The sequence below is a fragment of the Vicia villosa genome, unplaced genomic scaffold, assembly GCF_029867415.1.
Source record: "Vicia villosa cultivar HV-30 ecotype Madison, WI unplaced genomic scaffold, Vvil1.0 ctg.000927F_1_1, whole genome shotgun sequence".
NCBI lineage: Eukaryota > Viridiplantae > Streptophyta > Magnoliopsida > Fabales > Fabaceae > Vicia > Vicia villosa.
In genome coordinates this window covers 133,787-152,759 of record NW_026705417.1, presented here as the reverse complement: position 1 = coordinate 152,759, position 18,973 = coordinate 133,787, and positions in this window count along the sequence as shown.

Genomic DNA, 18,973 nt, shown 5'->3' with positions numbered 1-18,973 from the left:
AGGACTGTGGTTTCCGAGATTGTTTCTACTCCTATTCCTCAGTATACCATGCCGCCCGACCGACCTTGGGGCATGCCGTATAACTTTACTCCAGAAGGGTACATACCCCCAGTTTCTGAAGTTCCAAGAGTCACCATGGATATGCGTCCCCCGGAGGGTTACAGACCTTTGGAAATTGAAGTTCCAAGAGCAACAGCAATGGGTTTCACACAACAGAATGCTGAGATTCCAAGATCTGCTGTCATGGCTTCTCCACGACCATTTGTACATACTTTTCCTCCACTAGGTGGACAAGTATATCATCACGCTCCAAGTGAGGATGCTGGCGTGTATGAAAGATTGGACGAGTTCCAAGAACAGTTTCTTCAAATGCAGAAGGAACTCAAGACTCTCCGGGGACAAGATCTATTTGGAAAGAACGCTGCAGACCTCTGTCTGGTTCCAAATGTTAAGATTTCTCACAAATTCAAAGTACCAGAGTTCGAGAAGTACAAAGGGAATTCATGCCCACAAAGTCACCTTGTGATGTACGCTTGAAGAATGTCAACTCAGACTGATAATCAACAATTGCTCATTCATTACTTTCTAGACAGCCTGACTGGTGCTGCACTCAAATGGTACATGAACTTGGACAGTTTAGAGATTCGTACTTTTCGAGACCTCAGAGAGGCCTTCGTCAAACAGTATAAGTACAATCTGGATATGGCTCCCGACAGAGATCAACTCCAGGCCATGACTCAAAAGGATAGAGAAAGCTTCAAGGAATACGCTCAGAGATGGCGTGAAGTTTCTGCTCAAATTTCTCCACCACTTGAAGAGAAAGAAATGACAAAAATCTATCTCAAGACTTTGAGTCCATTTTACTACGGACGAATGGTTGCAAGTGCACCTACTGACTTTACCGAGATGGTAAACATGGGCGTACGTTTAGAAGAAGCAGTTCGAGAAGGACGTTGGAACAAAGAACCAGAATCTTCTGTTGGTCCAAGAAAGTATGGAAGTTCTTTCTAGAAGAAAAAGGATCAAGATGTCAGCAATGTCTTGCACAAAACCAGAAAGAGGTTCTAACCACAGGTTACAGCAATAACTCTGGTTGTTAACTCAGCGCTAGCTTATCAACCTCAGGTTTCGCAACAACCATTTCAACAAAGGTCGCAACAACCTCAGCAGCAGGTTCGACCTCCAAATTTCAACATCAATCGGGCACAAAGGTATCCTTCCTTTGACCCCGTGCCAATGCCTTGTGCTGAATTATTTCCAACACTATTGGCAAAAGGACTCATTCAGACAAAGAGCCCTCCAAATCCTGCGAATGAATCATCACAATGGTTCAAGGCTGACCAATCTTGTCCCTACCATCAGGGGGCACCATGTAACGCCCGAAAAAAAATAATTATTTTCTTAAATGAGTCATTTGTGATGTTTATTGAAATTTTCGCTTTTTGGGACGATTTAGTCGGTATTAGTTCGGGATAGTGGATCGATATTTAATTGAAAGTTTTAATATTTTTAGTATTAGAAATATTAATGAGTTAATATTTAGCATTTTGGAAATTTTTCGAGTAACTAAGATTTGACCGGAAATATGAGACATTGAGTTATTAGAGGATGTTAGAAGTATTTATTTTATTATTTATTTAATTAATTGATGTGTTAATTGATATATATATATATATATATATATATATATATATATATATAATAATAATAATAATAATTAAACTTGTGTGCAATTGTGTTTAATTGAGTTAATTAAGTTATTAGAGAGTTAGTATTAATTGGGCCTATTTGTTGGAGTTATAAGCAATTAGGGGGTGTTATTCATTTTAAGCCCAATATAACAAATAAGAATAGTAAGAAGGGAAATGAGGAGTAGGGAATCATTATTTCGTTCTGCTGGTTTTGAAGAATTGAAGTGGAGGAGAGGAACAAGAAGAGGAACTAGGGTTTTGGAGGAGAAATCAAGAGGTAAGGGGGAGAATCCTTATTATTATGGGTTAGTATGATTGGGTCAATGGGTAGATTAACATGATTAGGTTTTTATTATGTTGAAATTGGAATTTAATTTGGAAAAAATATATGATCCTGTTTGGATGTTTATATTTCTGTGATATAGTACTAGTATCTGTTATTGAGCTAGAATGATTGGGATTCATGGAATACAAATTATTGGTTGTGTATTTAACGCCTCCTTTGTTGGTAGTTTGGTGTAATCTTTTATGATGTAAACTATACCCAATGGCGGCTGTGTATTAACCATCCGCGTTGCTGTTATGTTTACTGAGAGAAATTAATTTCAATTGAAATTATGCAATCTGCTATGTCACAATATATTAAATAAGTCTTGCTTACAGTTCTATAGAAAATGAATTTTAAAGCACGTTGATCATGGATGAGTTATTAACAATTTTCAAGCAATAAATACAAGGAGAACTATTCAAATAATGGAAATGTGAGAGTAGTTTGCAGAATACTGTAGCACAAATGAAAAAAAAAACATAGAAAATAGGTACCGTATGTAATTCAAACAGTCCCGTTTGACCGAATAGCGGAATTAAGCGGTATAATTAGTTATCCGGAATTTGATGAAAATTTACGTAGTAGCTAAGTTTAATTAGTAGATTAACATAGTGGTGTTATTTTTTTGAAAATGTGATATTTACGAACCGACCGAAATAGTATAGATTTAAATATCTTTTATATTAAATATTGGTTTTAGAATAGAAAATAGGCTTAAATGCACTTTTCGTCCCTGTAAGTTAGCGATTTTTTGATTTTTGTCCCTGTAAATTATTTTTTTTGGTTTCAGTCCCTATATTTCACTTTCACTTTCGTTTTAGTCTCTAAAATCAAAATCCGCAGGAAATTTCATAGGAAAATCCGCAGGTAACTTGCAGATTTTCCTGCGGATTTTGGCTTTAGGGACTAAACCTCAAGCAAAAAGTAAGATATAGGGATTCAAACCAAAAAAAATAACTTACAAGGACGAAAATCAAAAACTCGCTAACTTACAGGGACCAAAAGTGCATTTAAGCCTAGAAAATATATTTGAAACTTGGAACTAATGTAATATAATTATTAATTAGTTGATTTAATTAATAGTTGAATTAATTTCAATGAGTTTAATTGATTGGAATAAATTTGGAATTAGATCAATTATTCGGTTTTGTCGGTAAAATACTGTATCTTGAGAATTTAACTGTAATTGTATTCTTGGTCAAATAATAATGAATTGATACTTGGTTTGGAAGTGTATTCTTATATTTTGTTGACAATATCAATTAACAGGAGATGGTATGATTTACTAGTGTTAATTGTATTTTGTGAACCGTAATTGAATATTGTTTCTATTATGTGGTTTGGTATTAATGTGTTGTGAATGTTGTGTACAGTGTGATATATAATTCATAGAGATGAATTATTGTTGGTGTGCGGTAAGTTAAGATTGATGAGATAATCTTAATTGCGTAGTTGGTTGGTAATTGTACATTCATTCATGGCATAGTCGCCTTTATGGTGGAAGCGGTGAAACTGTGGATTCACATGGTAATAGACGGTGATCATTGAATTGAAATAGACGTAGAATACGTTGATCCTTAATTGGAAACATACGCGGTGGCTTTGATCTTGTCCGGATCGGAAGAGTGGCTTTGATTCTAGATATTGAATCAGAAAGCGGTGAAACGTTGGGTTCACATTGCGGCACCACATGCATAGCGTCACATATCTTGCATTGAGTCACATTAGAATTATGCGATAATTGAATATGTGAAGTTGATGTAGTTGTGATATGTGTATGAGCTTGATAATCTAAATGAGTGATGTTTGAATACATATTTGATTAAATGTGTGAATATGTGATAATTATGGTTGTGTGCGCAATTGAGAATATAATACTGGAATTGAAATATTATACTCTTTATACTTGTTGTATACTTGATAACATGTGAAATATAGATCGATTATTATTATCTACATGGTTACACATAGTGTGATTAATTACTTGAATTGTTGATTTAACCATTGTACCTTATTATAATTTCTTCATAATGATTCGTATTCTCACCCTTATGTTTTAATGTTGCCCTCGTTTGGCGACATGCAGGTTCTGAAGTTTAGTAGCTTGTGCATGATCTAGCCGGAGATTCTTCCGTGTTTGTTAGATATTAGGTAGTGAGTCGATGCTCTGGTCATGTAACACTGGGTAGACTAGTCGTGTTGAACTCATGTTCCTAATTGGTTTTGTATTATGTTTATAACTTAAGAACTTGTTATTTGGCTACTTGTTGCTTGAGAGGCTTTAAGTCAAATACTATGAATATTATGATTATGGTTTGTTTTATGTTAAGATATTTTGAGATATGATCATGGTATGCGACATGAATCATTTTATGAATACATGAGTATTTTAGTATTTTCCTCTATGAATGCATATTCTTTGTGAATTGTAATTAAATGTTTAGGTGTTATTTGAAATGACCAGGTGTATCATATATTGTAGATAAATGTTGTCGATTTTTAAAAGCTTTTAGTTTCTGAAAACGTCGATGTGACGCCCTTTTGAATTATATGCATGCTTATTCTCTAAGTATATGCTTATTTATTTTGGGGTATATAAGAGGTGTTACATTAGTGGTATCAAAGCATGGTCGACTAGTTGGTCAATAGTCGTTAATGTTTTCTAATCCTGTTGTATTCGATTTGTGTATCTGACACGATCGATACTATTTGTCTGGTTGTTTGTTTGTCGTAGGACGATGGTTACAGGCAGGAATGATGATGCCATTGCTAAGGTGTTGAGGATGTTGGTTGGCTCCATTGGTCATATTCCTCAAGCGAATGCTGGTAACCAGAATGGAGATGATGATGAGTACCGTGCTTTGGGGAGATTCCAGAGGAACAATCCTCCTGTCTTTGAGGGTGAGCACGAACCTGATAAAGCTCAAGCTTGGCTGAAGGCGATTGAGAAGATCTTCAGAGTCATGAACTGTACTGATGCTCAGAAAGTGCAGTTTGGTACTCATATGTTGGAGAAGGAAGCTGAAGATTGGTGGAACAACACTCTGCAGAGGTTTGAAGAAGATGGCATTGAGGTTACTTGGGATATTTTTCCTGATGTCTTCTTGGAGAACTATTTTCCGGAAGATTGTCGTGGGAAGAAAGAGGTGGAATTCCTTGAGTTGAAGCAAGGAAATGGTACTGTTGCTGTTTATGCTGCTAAATTTCAGGAGCTTATAAAGTATTGTCCCCACTACAATACTGCTAATGCTGAGAGATCTAAATGCTTGAAGTTTGTGAATGGCTTGAGACATGACATCAAGAAGGCTATTGGTTACCAACAGATTACCCGTTTTACTGAATTGGTTAACAAGAGTCGGATTTATGATGAGGATAGTAGGGAGAGTGCTTCTTTCTGCAAGAGTTTGAAAGGGAAAAATCAAGATCGTGGGAAACCGTATGATGACAAGAGGAAACAAGCTGGTTTTGGATAGAAGCCAAGTGGGGGAGGATCTTCTACTCCACTTAAGTGCTTCAGATGTGGTGTTGAAGGTCATCGGGCTATTGATTGTGGTAAGGATCCTGTGACATGTGTCAAGTGTGGCAAGAGTGGTCACAAAGCAATCAATTGTAGGACTGGTTCGAATGTGACTTGTTTCAACTGTGGAGAGAAAGGTCACATTAGTACCAAATGTGACAAACCAAAGAAGGAACAGCCGAAGGGAAAAGTGTTTGCATTGTCTGGTGCGGAGGCCACTACGGATGATAGGCTAATCCAAGGTACGTGCTTTATTAATGGTACACCTTTGATTGCCATTATTGATACCGGTGCAACACATTCTTTCATTTCTTTGGATTGTGCTAAGAGATTGAATCTTGTATTATCTGATATGCGTAGAAGTATGGTTATTGATAAACCTGCTATGGGTTTTGTTTCTACTTCTTATCTATGTCTGAATTGTCCATTGAGTATCTTTGGTAGAGATTTTGGGATTGATTTAGTTTGTCTTCCTTTAGAACAACTTGATGTGATCTTGGGTATGAATTGGTTGGAATTTAATCATGTGAATATCAACTGTTTTGATAAGACGGTCATCTTTCATGAGAATTGTGTTAAAGAAGATTTGTTTTTGTCTGCTAAGCAAGTCGATGAATCAGTGCAAGATGGGGCTGAGTTGTTTATGTTGTTGGCAACCTTAGATGTGCACGAGAAGAGAACCATTGAGGAATTTCCAATAGTCTGTGAATTTGTGGAGGTATTTCCTAAAGATATAAGTGATTTACCACCGGAACGAGAGGTTGAGTTTTCGATTGATTTAGTTCCTGGAACTAGTCGTATATCGATGGCTCCCTATAGAATGTCTGCTTCTGAGTTGAAAGAGTTGAAGAGTCAACTTGAAGATTTGCTTGAGAAGAGATTTATTCGTCCTAGTGTATCTCCGTGGGGTGCACCTGTTCTATTGGTCAAGAAGAAAGAAGGTTCTATAAGATTATGTGTTGATTATAGACAATTGAACAAAGTGACGATTAAGTATCGATATCCACTTCTGAGAAATGATGATTTGATGGATCAATTAGTTGGAGCTTGTGTGTTTAGCAAGATTGATTTGAGGTCTGGGTATCATCAGATTCGTATGAAGGCGGAGGATATTCAGAAGACTGTTTTTCGGACGAGGTATGGTCATTATGAGTATTCAGTTATGCCATTTGGTGTGACTAATGCGCCTGGTGTGTTTATGGAATATATGAATAGAATTTTTCATGAGTACTTAGACAAGTTTGTTGTTGTGTTCATTGATGATATTCTGGTGTAGTCTAAGAATGAATAAGAGCATGCTGAGCATTTGAGGATCGTGTTGTCTGTGTTGAAAGAGACGCAGTTGTTTGCTAAGCTTTCTAAGTGTGAGTTTTGGTTGAAGGAAGTGAGCTTTCTTGGACATGTGATTTCTAGTGGTGGTATTTTGGTTGATCCCGTTAAGGTTGAAGCTGTATCTCAATGGGAGGCTCCGAATCTGTTTCAGAGATTAGAAGTTTTCTTGGTTTGGCTGGTTATTACAAGTTCATTGAGGGTTTTTCTAAGTTGTCGTTACCACTGACGCAGTTGACTAGGAAGGGTCAAGCTTTCATTTGGACTTCACAGTGTGAAGAGAATTTTCAAGAGCTTAAGAGAAGATTGACTTCTGCTCCTATTTTGATATTGCCAGATCCTTTAAAACCTTTTGTTGTGTATTGTGATGCTTCATTGTTGGGTTTGGGAGGTGTTCTAATGCAAAAAGGACAAGTGGTAGCTTATGCTTATAGGCAACTTAAAGTTCATGAGAGGAATTATCCGACGCATGATTTAGAGTTGGCCGCCGTTGTGTTTGTTTTGAAGCTTTGGAGGCATTATTTGTTTGGATTGAGATTTGATGTGTTTAGTGATCACAAGAGCTTGAAGTACTTGTTCGATCAGAAAGAGTTGAATATGAGGCAAAGGAGATGGTTGGAGTTCTTGAAGGACTATGATTTTGGTTTAAACTATCATCCTGGTAAAACGAATGTTGTAGCCGATGCATTGAGTAGGAAGTCATTGCACATGTCTATGTTGATGGTTCGAGAGTTTGAATTGTTGGAACAATTTAGAGACTTTAGTTTCTTATGTGAAGAGACTTCTAGTGGTGTGAAGCTTGGTATCTTGAAGCTTACTAGTGGTATTTTGGATGAGATTCGAGAAGGACAGAAATTTGATTTGGGTTTGGTTGATCGATTTACATTGATTAATCAAGGAAAAGGTGGTGACTTTCGAATTGATGAGAATGGTATCATGAGGTATCGTGATAGAGTTTGTGTTCCTGATGTTGTGGACTTGAAAAGAAGGATTCTTGATGAAGGACATAGAAGTAGTTTGAGTATTCATCCTGGTGCTACTAAAATGTATCAAGATTTGAGGAAAATGTTTTGGTGGCAAGGTATGAAGAAGGACATAGCGGAATTTGTGTATTCATGTTTGACCTGTCAAAAGTCAAAGATTGAACATCGAAAACCGTCTGGTTTGATGCAACCGTTATCTATTCCCGAGTGGAAGTGGGATAGTATCTCTATGGATTTTATTTCGGGTTTGCCGAGAACATCGAGTAATTGTGAGGCAATTTGGGTCGTTGTGGATAGGTTGACGAAATGTGCTCATTTTATTCCGATGAGGATGGATTATACGATGGAGAGGCTTGCTAAGTTGTACATCGAGAAGATTGTGTGTTTGCATGGTATTCCGTCGAGCATTGTTTCGGATAGAGATCTGAGGTTTACAAAGTTCTTTGGGTACGAAGTTGCGTTTAAGTTCGGCGTATCATCCTCAAACCGATGGTCAAACAGAGAGGACTATTCAGTCGCTTGAAGATCTTTTAAGGTCTTGTGTTTTGGAACAAGGAGGAAATTGGGATAGTTTCTTGCCTTTGATCGAGTTTACTTATAACAACAGTTTCCATTCGAGTATTAGAATGGCACCTTTTGAGGCTCTTTATGGTAGGAGGTGTAGAACTCCCTTGTGTTGGTACGAATCGGGAGAGAGTGCTGTGGTTGGACCTGAATTGATTCAAGAGACTACGGATAAGATTAAGATGATTCAAGAGAAGATGAAGACTCTTGAGTTTGAGAAGGATGATCACGTGTTTCTTCGAGTTACGCCTATGACGGGTGTTGATAGAGCCTTGAAGTCGCGTAAGTTTACGCCACGTTTCATTGGTCCTTATCAGATTTCGGAAAGGATTGGTGAAGTGGCATATCGGATTGCATTGCCACCGTCTCTTTCTAATCGTTATGACGTGTTCCATGTGTCTCAGTTGAGGAGGTACATTGCAGATCCGTCTCATGTTGTTCAGTTAGACGATGTTCAAGTAAGAGACAATTTAACGGTTGAAACATCACCTATGAGGATCGAGGATTGGAAAGTTAAGAAACTTCGTGGTAAAGAGATTACTTTGGTGAAAGTGATATGGGGTGGAGTCACCGAGTGCAATATCACATGGGAACTCGAGGATAAGATGAAGGAATCGTATCTGGAGTTATTTGTTTAAGGTAATTTTCGAGGCCGAAAATCTTTTAAGTGGGGGAGAGTTGTAACGCCCGGAAAAAAATAATTATTTTCTTAATTGAGTCATTTGTGATGTTTATTGAAATTTTCGCTTTATGGGACGATTTAGTCGGTATTAGTTCGGGATAGCGGATCGATATTTAATTGAATGTTTTAATATTTTTTAGTATTAGAAATATTAATGAGTTAATATTTAGCATTTTGGGAATTTTCCGAGTAACTAAGATTTGACCGGAAATATGAGACATTGAGTTATTAGAGGATGTTAGCAGTATTTATTTTATTATTTATTTAATTAATTGGTGTGTTAATTGATATATATATATATATATATATATATATATATATATATATATATATATATATATATATATATATGTATATGTATATATAATAATTAAACTTGTGTGCAATTGTGTTTAATTGAGTTAATTAAGTTATTAGAGAGTTAGTATTAATTGGGCCTATTTGTTGGAGTTATAAGCAATTAGGAGGTGTTATTCATTTTAAGCCTAATATAATAAATAAGAATAGTAAGAAGGGAAATGAGGAGTAGGAGAATCATTATTTCATTTTGCTTGTTTTGAAGAATTGAAGTGGAGGAGAGGAACAAGAAGAGGAACTAGGGTTTTGGAGGAGAAATCAAGAGGTAAGGGGGAGAATCCTTATTATTATGGGTTAGTATGAATGGGTCAATGGGTAGATTAACATGATTAGGTTTTTATTATGTTGAAATTGGAATTTTATTTGGAAAAAATATATGATCCTGTTTGGATGTTTATTTTTCTGTGATATAGTACAAGTATCTGTTATTGAGCTAGAATGACTGGGATTCATGGAATACAAATTATTGGTTGCGTATGAAGGATAGAAAAACACTTAGAAAGGGGGGGTTTAAATAAGTGTAGCTTTAAAACTTGTAAGATAAAAACAATTTGCACAATGATTTTTATCCTGGTTCGTTGTTAACTAAACTACTCCAGTCCATCCCCTTGGAGTGATTTACCTTACCTGAGGATTTAATCCACTAATCGCACAAGATTACAATGGTTTTCCACTTAGACAACTTCAAAGTCTTCTAGATTATACTGATCACAACCTGATCACTCTAGGAACAAACTGCTTAGATACCCTCTAAGACTTTCTAGAGTATACTGATCAACAACCTGATCACTCTAGTTCTTACAACTTAATGTAAAACAATTCTTTTAAGAGTTACAATGCTTCTTATAAAGCTATTATCACAACTGTGATTTTCTCTTAAGTTTAAGCTTAATCTCACTAAAGTATTACAACAGCAATGTAGTGAGGTTGATGATGAAGTTTGAGAGCTTTTTGAATTTGACAGCGTTTCTGTATATTTGCGCAAGTGTTATATTCAGCTTCTCATCAAAACTTCAATATATAGGCTTTTGAGAAGATGACCGTTGGGAGCATTTAATGCTTTGCGTAATCCGTACAGCATTGCATTTAATGTTTCACTCTTTTGTCAACTACCTCGAGCCTTGCTTTCGCTGTGTCTACTGGCATTGCCTTTAATAACTTCTAACGTTCCTTTTGTCAGTCAGCGTAGCCTGCCTTCTAGTACTTGCTTCTGATCTGATGTTTGTGTAAACAACGTTTGAATATCATCAAAGTCAAACAGCTTGGTGCAGAGCATCTTCTTGTCTTCTGACCTTGAAGTGCTTGTAAGCGTGATACCATGAGAACTTCAGTGCTTCTGCTTCTGATCTCAAGTTCTTCTGATGCTTCCATAGACCATGTTCTGATTCTGCTTGACCATCTTCTGATGTCTTGCTAGACCATGTTCTGATGTCGCATGTTGAACCTTCTGAGTCAGTGCTTCTTGTGCTGATTTTGTGCATACTCTTTATATAATTTCTGTAATGAAAATTGCATAGTATTAGAGTACCACATTATCTCATACAAAATTCATATACATTGTTATCATCAAAACTAAGAATATTGATCAGAACAAATCTTGTTCTAACAGTGTATTTAACGCCTCATTTGTTAGTAGTTTGGTGTAATCTTTTATGATGTAAACTATACCCAATGGTGGCTGTGTATTAAGCATCCGCGTTGCTGTTATGTTTACTGAGAGAAATTAATTTCAATTGAAATTATGCAATCTGCTATGTCACAATATATTAAATAGTCTTGCTTATAGTTCTATAGAAAATGAATTTTAAAGCACCTTGATCATGGATGAGTTATTAACAATTTTCAAGCAATAAATACTAGGAGAATTATTCAAATAATTGAAATGTAAGAGAAGTTTGCAGAATACTGTAGCACAAATGAAAAAAAAAAACATAGAAAGTAGGTACTGTATGTAATTCAAACAGTTCCGTTTGACCGAATAGCGGAATTAAGTGGTATAATTAGTTATCCGGAATTTGATGAAAATTTACGTGGTAGCTAAGTTTAATTAGTAAATTAACATAGTGGTGTTATTTTTTTGAAAATGTGATATTTACGAGCCGACTGAAATAGTATAGATTTAAATATCTTTTATATTAAATATTAGTTTTAGAATAGAAAATATATTAGAAACTTGGAACTAATGTAATATTATTATTAATTAGTTGATTTAGTTAATAGTTGAATTAATTTCAATGAGTTTAATTGATTGGAATAAATTTGGAATTAGATCAATTATTCGGTTTGGTCGGTAAAATACGGTATCTTGAGAATTTAACTGTAATTGTATTCTTGGTCAAATACTAATGAATTGATACTTGGTTTGGAAGTGTATTCTTATATTTTGTTGACAATATGAATTAACAGGAGATGGTATGATTTACTAGTGTTAATTGTATTTTGTGAACCGTAATTGAATATTGTTTCTATTATGTGGTTTGGTATTAATGTGTTGTGAATGTTGTGTTCAATGTGATATATAATTCATAGAGATATATTATTGTTGGTATGCAGTAAGTTAAGATTGATGAGATAATCTTAATTGCGTAGTTGGTTGGTAATTGTACATTCATTCATGGCATAGTCGGCTTTATTGTGGAAGCGGCGAAACTGTGGGTTCACATGGTAATAGACGGTGATCCTTGAATGGTAATAGACATAGAATACGTTGATCCTTGATTGGAAACATATATGGTGGCTTTGATCTTGTCCGGATCGGAAGCGTGGCTTGGATTCTAGATATTGAATCGGAAAGCGGTGAAATGTTGAGTTCACATTACGGTACCACATGCATAGCGTCACATACCTTGCATTGAGTCACATTTGAATTATGCAATAATTGAATATGTGAAGTTGATGTAGTTGTGATATGTGTATGAGCTTGATAATTGAATTATGCGGAAAGTTGATGATGTTTGAATACATATTTGATTAAATGTGTGAATATGTGATAAATATGGTTGTGTGCGCAATTGAGAATATAATATTGGAATTGAAGTATTATACTCTTTATACTTGTTATATACTTGAATTGTTGATATACTTGTGAATATGTGATTAATTACTTGTTGATACTTGTTGTATACTTGTGAATATGTGATTAATTACTTGAATAGCTGATTTAACCATTGTACCTTATTATACTTTCTTCATAATGATTCGTATTCTCACCCTTATGTTTTAATGTTGCCCTCGTTTGGCGACATGCAGGTTATTGAGTTTAGTAGCTTATGCGTGATCTAGCCGGAGATTCTTCCGTGTTTGTTGGAGATTAGGTAGTGAGTCGATGCTGTGGTCATGTAACACTGGGTAGACTAGTCGTGTTGAACTCATGTTCCTAATTGGTTATGTATTATGTTTATAACTTGAGAACTTGTTATTTGGCTACTTGTTGCTTGAGAGGCTTTAAGTCAAATACTATGAATATTATGATTATGGTTTGTTTTATGTTAAGATATTTTGAGATATGATCATGGTATAGAACATGAATCATTTTATGAATACATGAGTATTTTAGTATTTTCCGCTATGAATGCATATTCTGTGTGAATTGTAATTAAATGTTTAGGTGTTATTTGAAATGACCAGGTGTATCGTATATTGTAGATAAATGCTGTCGATTTTTAAAAGCTTTTAGTTTTTGAAAACGTCGATGTGACACCCTTTTGAATTATATGAATGCTTATTCTCTGATTATATGCTTATTTATTTTGGGGTATAAAAGGGGTGTTACACACCAGGTCGCAACATTGAGAGATGTCTCAATTTCAAGATCGACGTCTAAAGATTAGTGAAGAGAGGAATGCTATCCTTCAAAGATACTAATCCCAATGTCCAGGAAAATCCTTTGCCGCAGCATAAAGAAGCTTCAGTGAATTTGATAGATCAGCACCCCAACGTCATTCAACTTTATGACATCCTTTAGATAGGGGAAAATCTTGTTAAGATGCATGCTAGACAAGCTGGATACGACCATGTACCACCTCACAACTACTTCATATGTGAAATTTGTCCAAAGAAAAACAAGGATGTGCTGTAGTTCAAGCTGCATTACAAGAACAAATGGACTTAGGATGGACTCAACATATCCAAGTCAAAACTGAGTACGAAGTTAACATGGTCTAAGGATGTCCAGGAGAATACAAAATCTACAAAATTGAAGATCTCGAAGGATCGGTAGTCAGGTTCCATAAAACTTTGAATGGACTTGCCTACTTTGGAACGGATTTCCATCCTTACAGTAGATGCAGAATTTGACGAAGAAATTCACGAGGATGTCTGCGTGTTCGTAACGACATTCAGAAACTAATGGATGAATATACCATTACAGTTCTTGCCAACAGAGAAGATGATGAAGTCTTTACCGTATCTCCTCAAATTAATCAAGTTGAACCTGTGCAAGTCATGTATGACAGCGGGAAGACATCAATTTCTCCATTAGTCATCTACTTACCAGGTCCTATACCGTATGAGTCCAGCAAGGCTATACCATACAAGTACAATGCTACATTCATTGAAAATGGTAAGGAAATACCATTACCATCTGTTGTCAACATCGCCGATGTTAGTCGAGTCACTAGAAGTGGACGAGTGTTCAACAGAACAACAGAAAATGTGGAAAAGCTTTCGGAAGAAGCACCACATAGGCAAGACAAACATCCGACCAATGCTACTCAAGCAAAAGAAAATGATGATATCTTGAAATTAATCTAGAGAAGTGAATACAACATTGTAGATTAGCTGCTACATACTCCGTCTAGGATATCTGTTCTTTCCCTACTATTGAGTTCTGAAGCTCATAGGGAAGCTCTACAAAAAGTTTCGGAACAAGCTTTTATAGAACCAAGTGTTACTGTAGGACAATTCAACAACATCATTGCCAACATCTCCGCAGGAACTAACTTGAGTTTCTGTGACGAAGATCTTCCTGAAGAAAGAGTGGACCATAACCCTCCACTTCACATCTCAGTTGGCTGCATGAATGATGTACTCACAGGAGTCCTAATAGACAATGGATCCTCTCTCAACGTCATGCCGAAATCAACATTGTCAAGATTATCCTTCAAAGATTACCCGCTAAGGGACAGTCACGTCATCATCAAAGCATTTGATGGATCAAGGAAGTCAGTTTTTGGAGAAGTAGATCTTCCCATAATTATTGGACCTCAGACGTTTAAAATCACTTTCTAAGTTATGGATATCCCGGCACAATACAGTTGTTTGCTAGGTCGCCCATGGATTCATGAAGCTGGGGCAATTACTTCCACACTTCATCAGAAACTAAAGTTCATAAGAAATGACAAATTGGTAACCCTATAAGGAGAACGAGCTTTGATCGTCAGTAAGCTGTCATCATTCTCCGACATAAAACCAATAGAAGTTGCTGGAACTAAATTCCAAGCACTTTCCTTGGATAAGGATAAAGGAAAGAAGAAAGCAGCGTCTATCTCTTCCTACAAGGATGCAATCCAAGTTGTAAAGGATGGCACTACCAGTGGTTGGGGGAATATTGAGATTCCTACCAACAATAAGAACAGAACAGGGGTTGGTTTCTTTCCAACATCATCAAAAGTTATTCCAGGAATTGAGGTAGTTCTTCCAATTCAAGAAACTTTCCGTAGCAGAGGTTTTCTTCAACCAATTCAACAAACAGTCAATACCATCGGTACGGAAAACACCAATGAGAAATTTGAAGTGGAATGTATGTCCTACCTTCTCGATGCAGGATACATATCCCTATCAGAGTCAGATTCACCTTGCTGTTATCCGACTAAAGAATCTGAAGTTAAGACTCAACCAAGAAGTGATTAAGTTACTAACAACTTCACCACCAGAAGTCATGGTTCATCAGAGGAAGTTCCTCCTATCCCCGAAGAGACTTGGAATACACTAGGAGAACCAAGCGGAAAATTCGACTACATGGTGAAATACTCCGCTCCTAAAAGTTCAAAAATCTCTCTTGAAGACATTGTTCCAACTGGATGGAACATTGATTACGAGTACCTTACTCAGCCAAAAGAGATATATAACCCTTGCTATTCGTCATCATCAACTGGTGAAGTCATCATTGATGATTATATCCCCAAGTCTCTCAATATAGAAGAGGATGATCTCGAAATGGTCTCCGACAACGAGTCTCTCCATTCAGAAGATTGGAAGTTTCCTCAAAAGAAATTCCGACATACTCCACTTGGAAATGGGTATGCTCATACCGCTCAGTCTGCTGAAGTAGAAGAAGATTGTCTGAGTGTTGCAAAGACAGTGGTTGGTAAATAAAGACCTACCACAGGCCAACTCAAGCCTAAGGTGCCAGATTACCTAGTGCACAATGGGGTTCGCCACTATTGGACGGCTGTTGAAGTTTCAACTGTTGTTCGCACTCCTAAGTAGGAACTTTCACCGTTATTCTATCTTCTCACCATAGCCCATGGTGAAGAGATGTTTCATAGGGCTTTGCATTTTACAATTTCTTAGGAAAATGTCCCTCTTTGCTTCGCCCAAAGCAATAGAGTTTTGTTTTATAGGATCTTTGTTTCAAGAAATGACTGTCAATAAATAAAAATGTCATTTTGTTCCTTCGTTAGTTTTTCCTTTTCTTTTTTGTCGGAAATTGGTAATCCTAAAAAACATCAAAAAATTATTAACTGCATACACCGAGTCTTCCCTCGTTGTCTAAATAAAAACGTATCACACATATGCAGATTAATCATAAAACACCCTGTTGAAACGTGCTATCGTATGACTTCTCTAATCTTTGGGTTTCTTGTATTCGAGGCAGAGGCAGAAGAAGACAAAGAAATATCTAAGGAAATTTCACGATTACTTCAACAAAGGGAAGAGGCCATTCAGCCATACAATGAGCCTCTAGAGATCATTAACCTTGGTTCCGATGGAAACAGAAAAGAGGTTAAGATTGGAGCTTCGCTCAGTTCAGAGATTTGAGAGAGTTTGATACAATTGCTCAGAGAATTCTCAGATGTCTTTGCTTGGTCTTATCAAGATATGCCAGGATCGGATACCAGTATAGTGGAGCATCATCTGCCATTAAAACCAGAATGCCCTCCGGTAAAGCAGAAATTGAGGAGAACTCATACAGAAATGGCCATGAAAATTAAAGAGGAGGTTCAAAAGCAAATCAACGCTAGTTTCCTCGTCACTTCAGAATACCCTCAGTGGTTAGCTAACAATTTTCCCGTTCCTAAGAAAGACGGAAAAGTCCGCGTCGACTACAGAGATTTGAACAAAGCTAGCCCTAATGATGACTTTCCTTCACCACATATTGACATGTTGGTTGACGGTACAGCAAAGTCTAAAGTCTTCTCATTCATGGACGGATTTTCAGTATACAACCAAATCAAGATGGCACCTGAAAACATGGAGAAAACAACTTTCATCACCCCCTGGGGCACGTTCAGCTACCGCGTTATGCATTTTGGACTAAAGAATGTAGGGGCAACATATCAAAGAGCCATGACTACACTTTTCCACGACATGATGCATAAGGAAGTGGAAGTCTATGTGGATGACATGATTGCCAAGTCAGAAAATGAGGAAGATCATATACAGAATCTGATAAAGTTATTTCAACGCTTACGGAAGTTTCAGCTTCGCCTGAATCCCAACAAGTGTACCTTTGGCGTCTACTCAGGAAAACTCCTTGGCTTCATCGTCAGCAAACGAGGAATTGATGTGGATCCAGACAAAGTCAAGGCAATTCAAGAAATGCCTTCACCCAGAACCGAGAAACAAGTTAGAGGATTTCTTGGACATCTGAATTACATCTCGAGATTCATATATCTCATGACTGCAACTTCTGCTCCAATTTTCAAACTTCAACGGAAAAATCAAAGTTGCGTCTGGACAGACGATTGTCAGAAAGCGTTCGACAGCATTAAAGAATATCTGCTCGAACCACCCATCATGTCTCCTCCAGTGGAAGGAAGACCTTTGATAATGTACTTAACCGTCTTAGAAGATTTTCCATGGGTTGTGTCCTTGGACAGCAAGACGAGACGAGAAGAAAGCAGCAAGCCATCTACTACCTGAGCAAGAAATTCACTGACTGTGAATCCCGCTACTTCGTGCTCGAGAAAACCTGTTGTGCTTTGGCCTGGGCTGCCAAGCGTCTTCGCCAGTACATGATTCGATATACTACTTGGTTGATCTCCCATATGGATCCAATCAAGTACATCTTTGAGAAGCATGCCTTAACCGGGAGAATTGCCCGTTGGCAGATGCTGTTATCAGAATATGACATTGAGTATCACGCACAAAAAGCCGTGAAAGGAAGCATCCTAGCTGAGCACCTGGCTCACCATCCACTCAATGGTCATGAATCAACCAGTTTTGACTTTCCGGACAAGGACGTAATGTACGTCACGATGAAAGATTACGACGAGCCACTACCAGACAAAGGACCTGAGATAGGATCCCAACGGGGCTTAATCTTCGACGCAGCTGTCAATGCTTATGGACGAGGAATTGGGGAAATCATTGTTACACCTCAAGGTACCCATATTCCATTTACCGCCAAATTAGCTTTCAAATGCACAAACAATGAGGCCGAATATGAAGCTTGCATCATGGGTCTCGAAGAAGCCGTGGATCTAAGAATCAAACACTTGGATGTATACAGAGATTCTGCTTTGGTCATTAATCAAATCAAAGGAGAATGGAAAACACGCCAACCTGGGCTAATCCCTTACAAAGATTACGCGAGAAGGTTGTTACCATTCTTCGACAAAGTATATTTTCATCACACTCCTCGCGAAGAAAACAACTTGGCTGATGCATTAGCCACACTCTCTTCCATGATTAGGATAAATCATTGGAATGACATTCCTTGGATTGATGTTATGCGCCTGGATAGGCCCGCTCATGTTTTCACTGTAGAAGCAATCATCGACGACAAACCGTGGTATCATGACATCAAAAACTTTCTTCAAAGGCAAGAGTACCCTCTTGGGACATCAAAGAAAGATAGAAAGACTTTGAGAAAGTTAGCTGGCAGATTCTTCCTGAATGAAGATGTTCTGTACAAGAGAAACTTCGACATGGTTCTACTCAGATGTGTTGACAGAAAAGAAGCAGAAACACTCATGAGAGAAATACATTAAGGTTCCTTTGGTACTCACACCAACGGACACACCATGACAAGAAAAATATTGAGAGCAGGATATTATTGGATGGCGATGGAGTCAGATTGCTACCAGTATGCAAAGAGGTGTCACAAATGTCAGATCTACGCCGATAGAATTCATGTGCCACCATCTCTTCTCAACATACTCTCTTCCCCTTGGCCTTTCTCCATGTGGGGAATCGACATGATTGGAATGATCGAGCCAAAAGCGTCCAACGGACATCGCTTCATCTTGGTAGCCATAGACTATTTCACCAAGTGGGTTGAAGCAGCTTCATATGCAAATGTCACAAGACAAGTTGTCGTCAGGTTTATCAAGAAGCACATCATCTGTCACTACGACG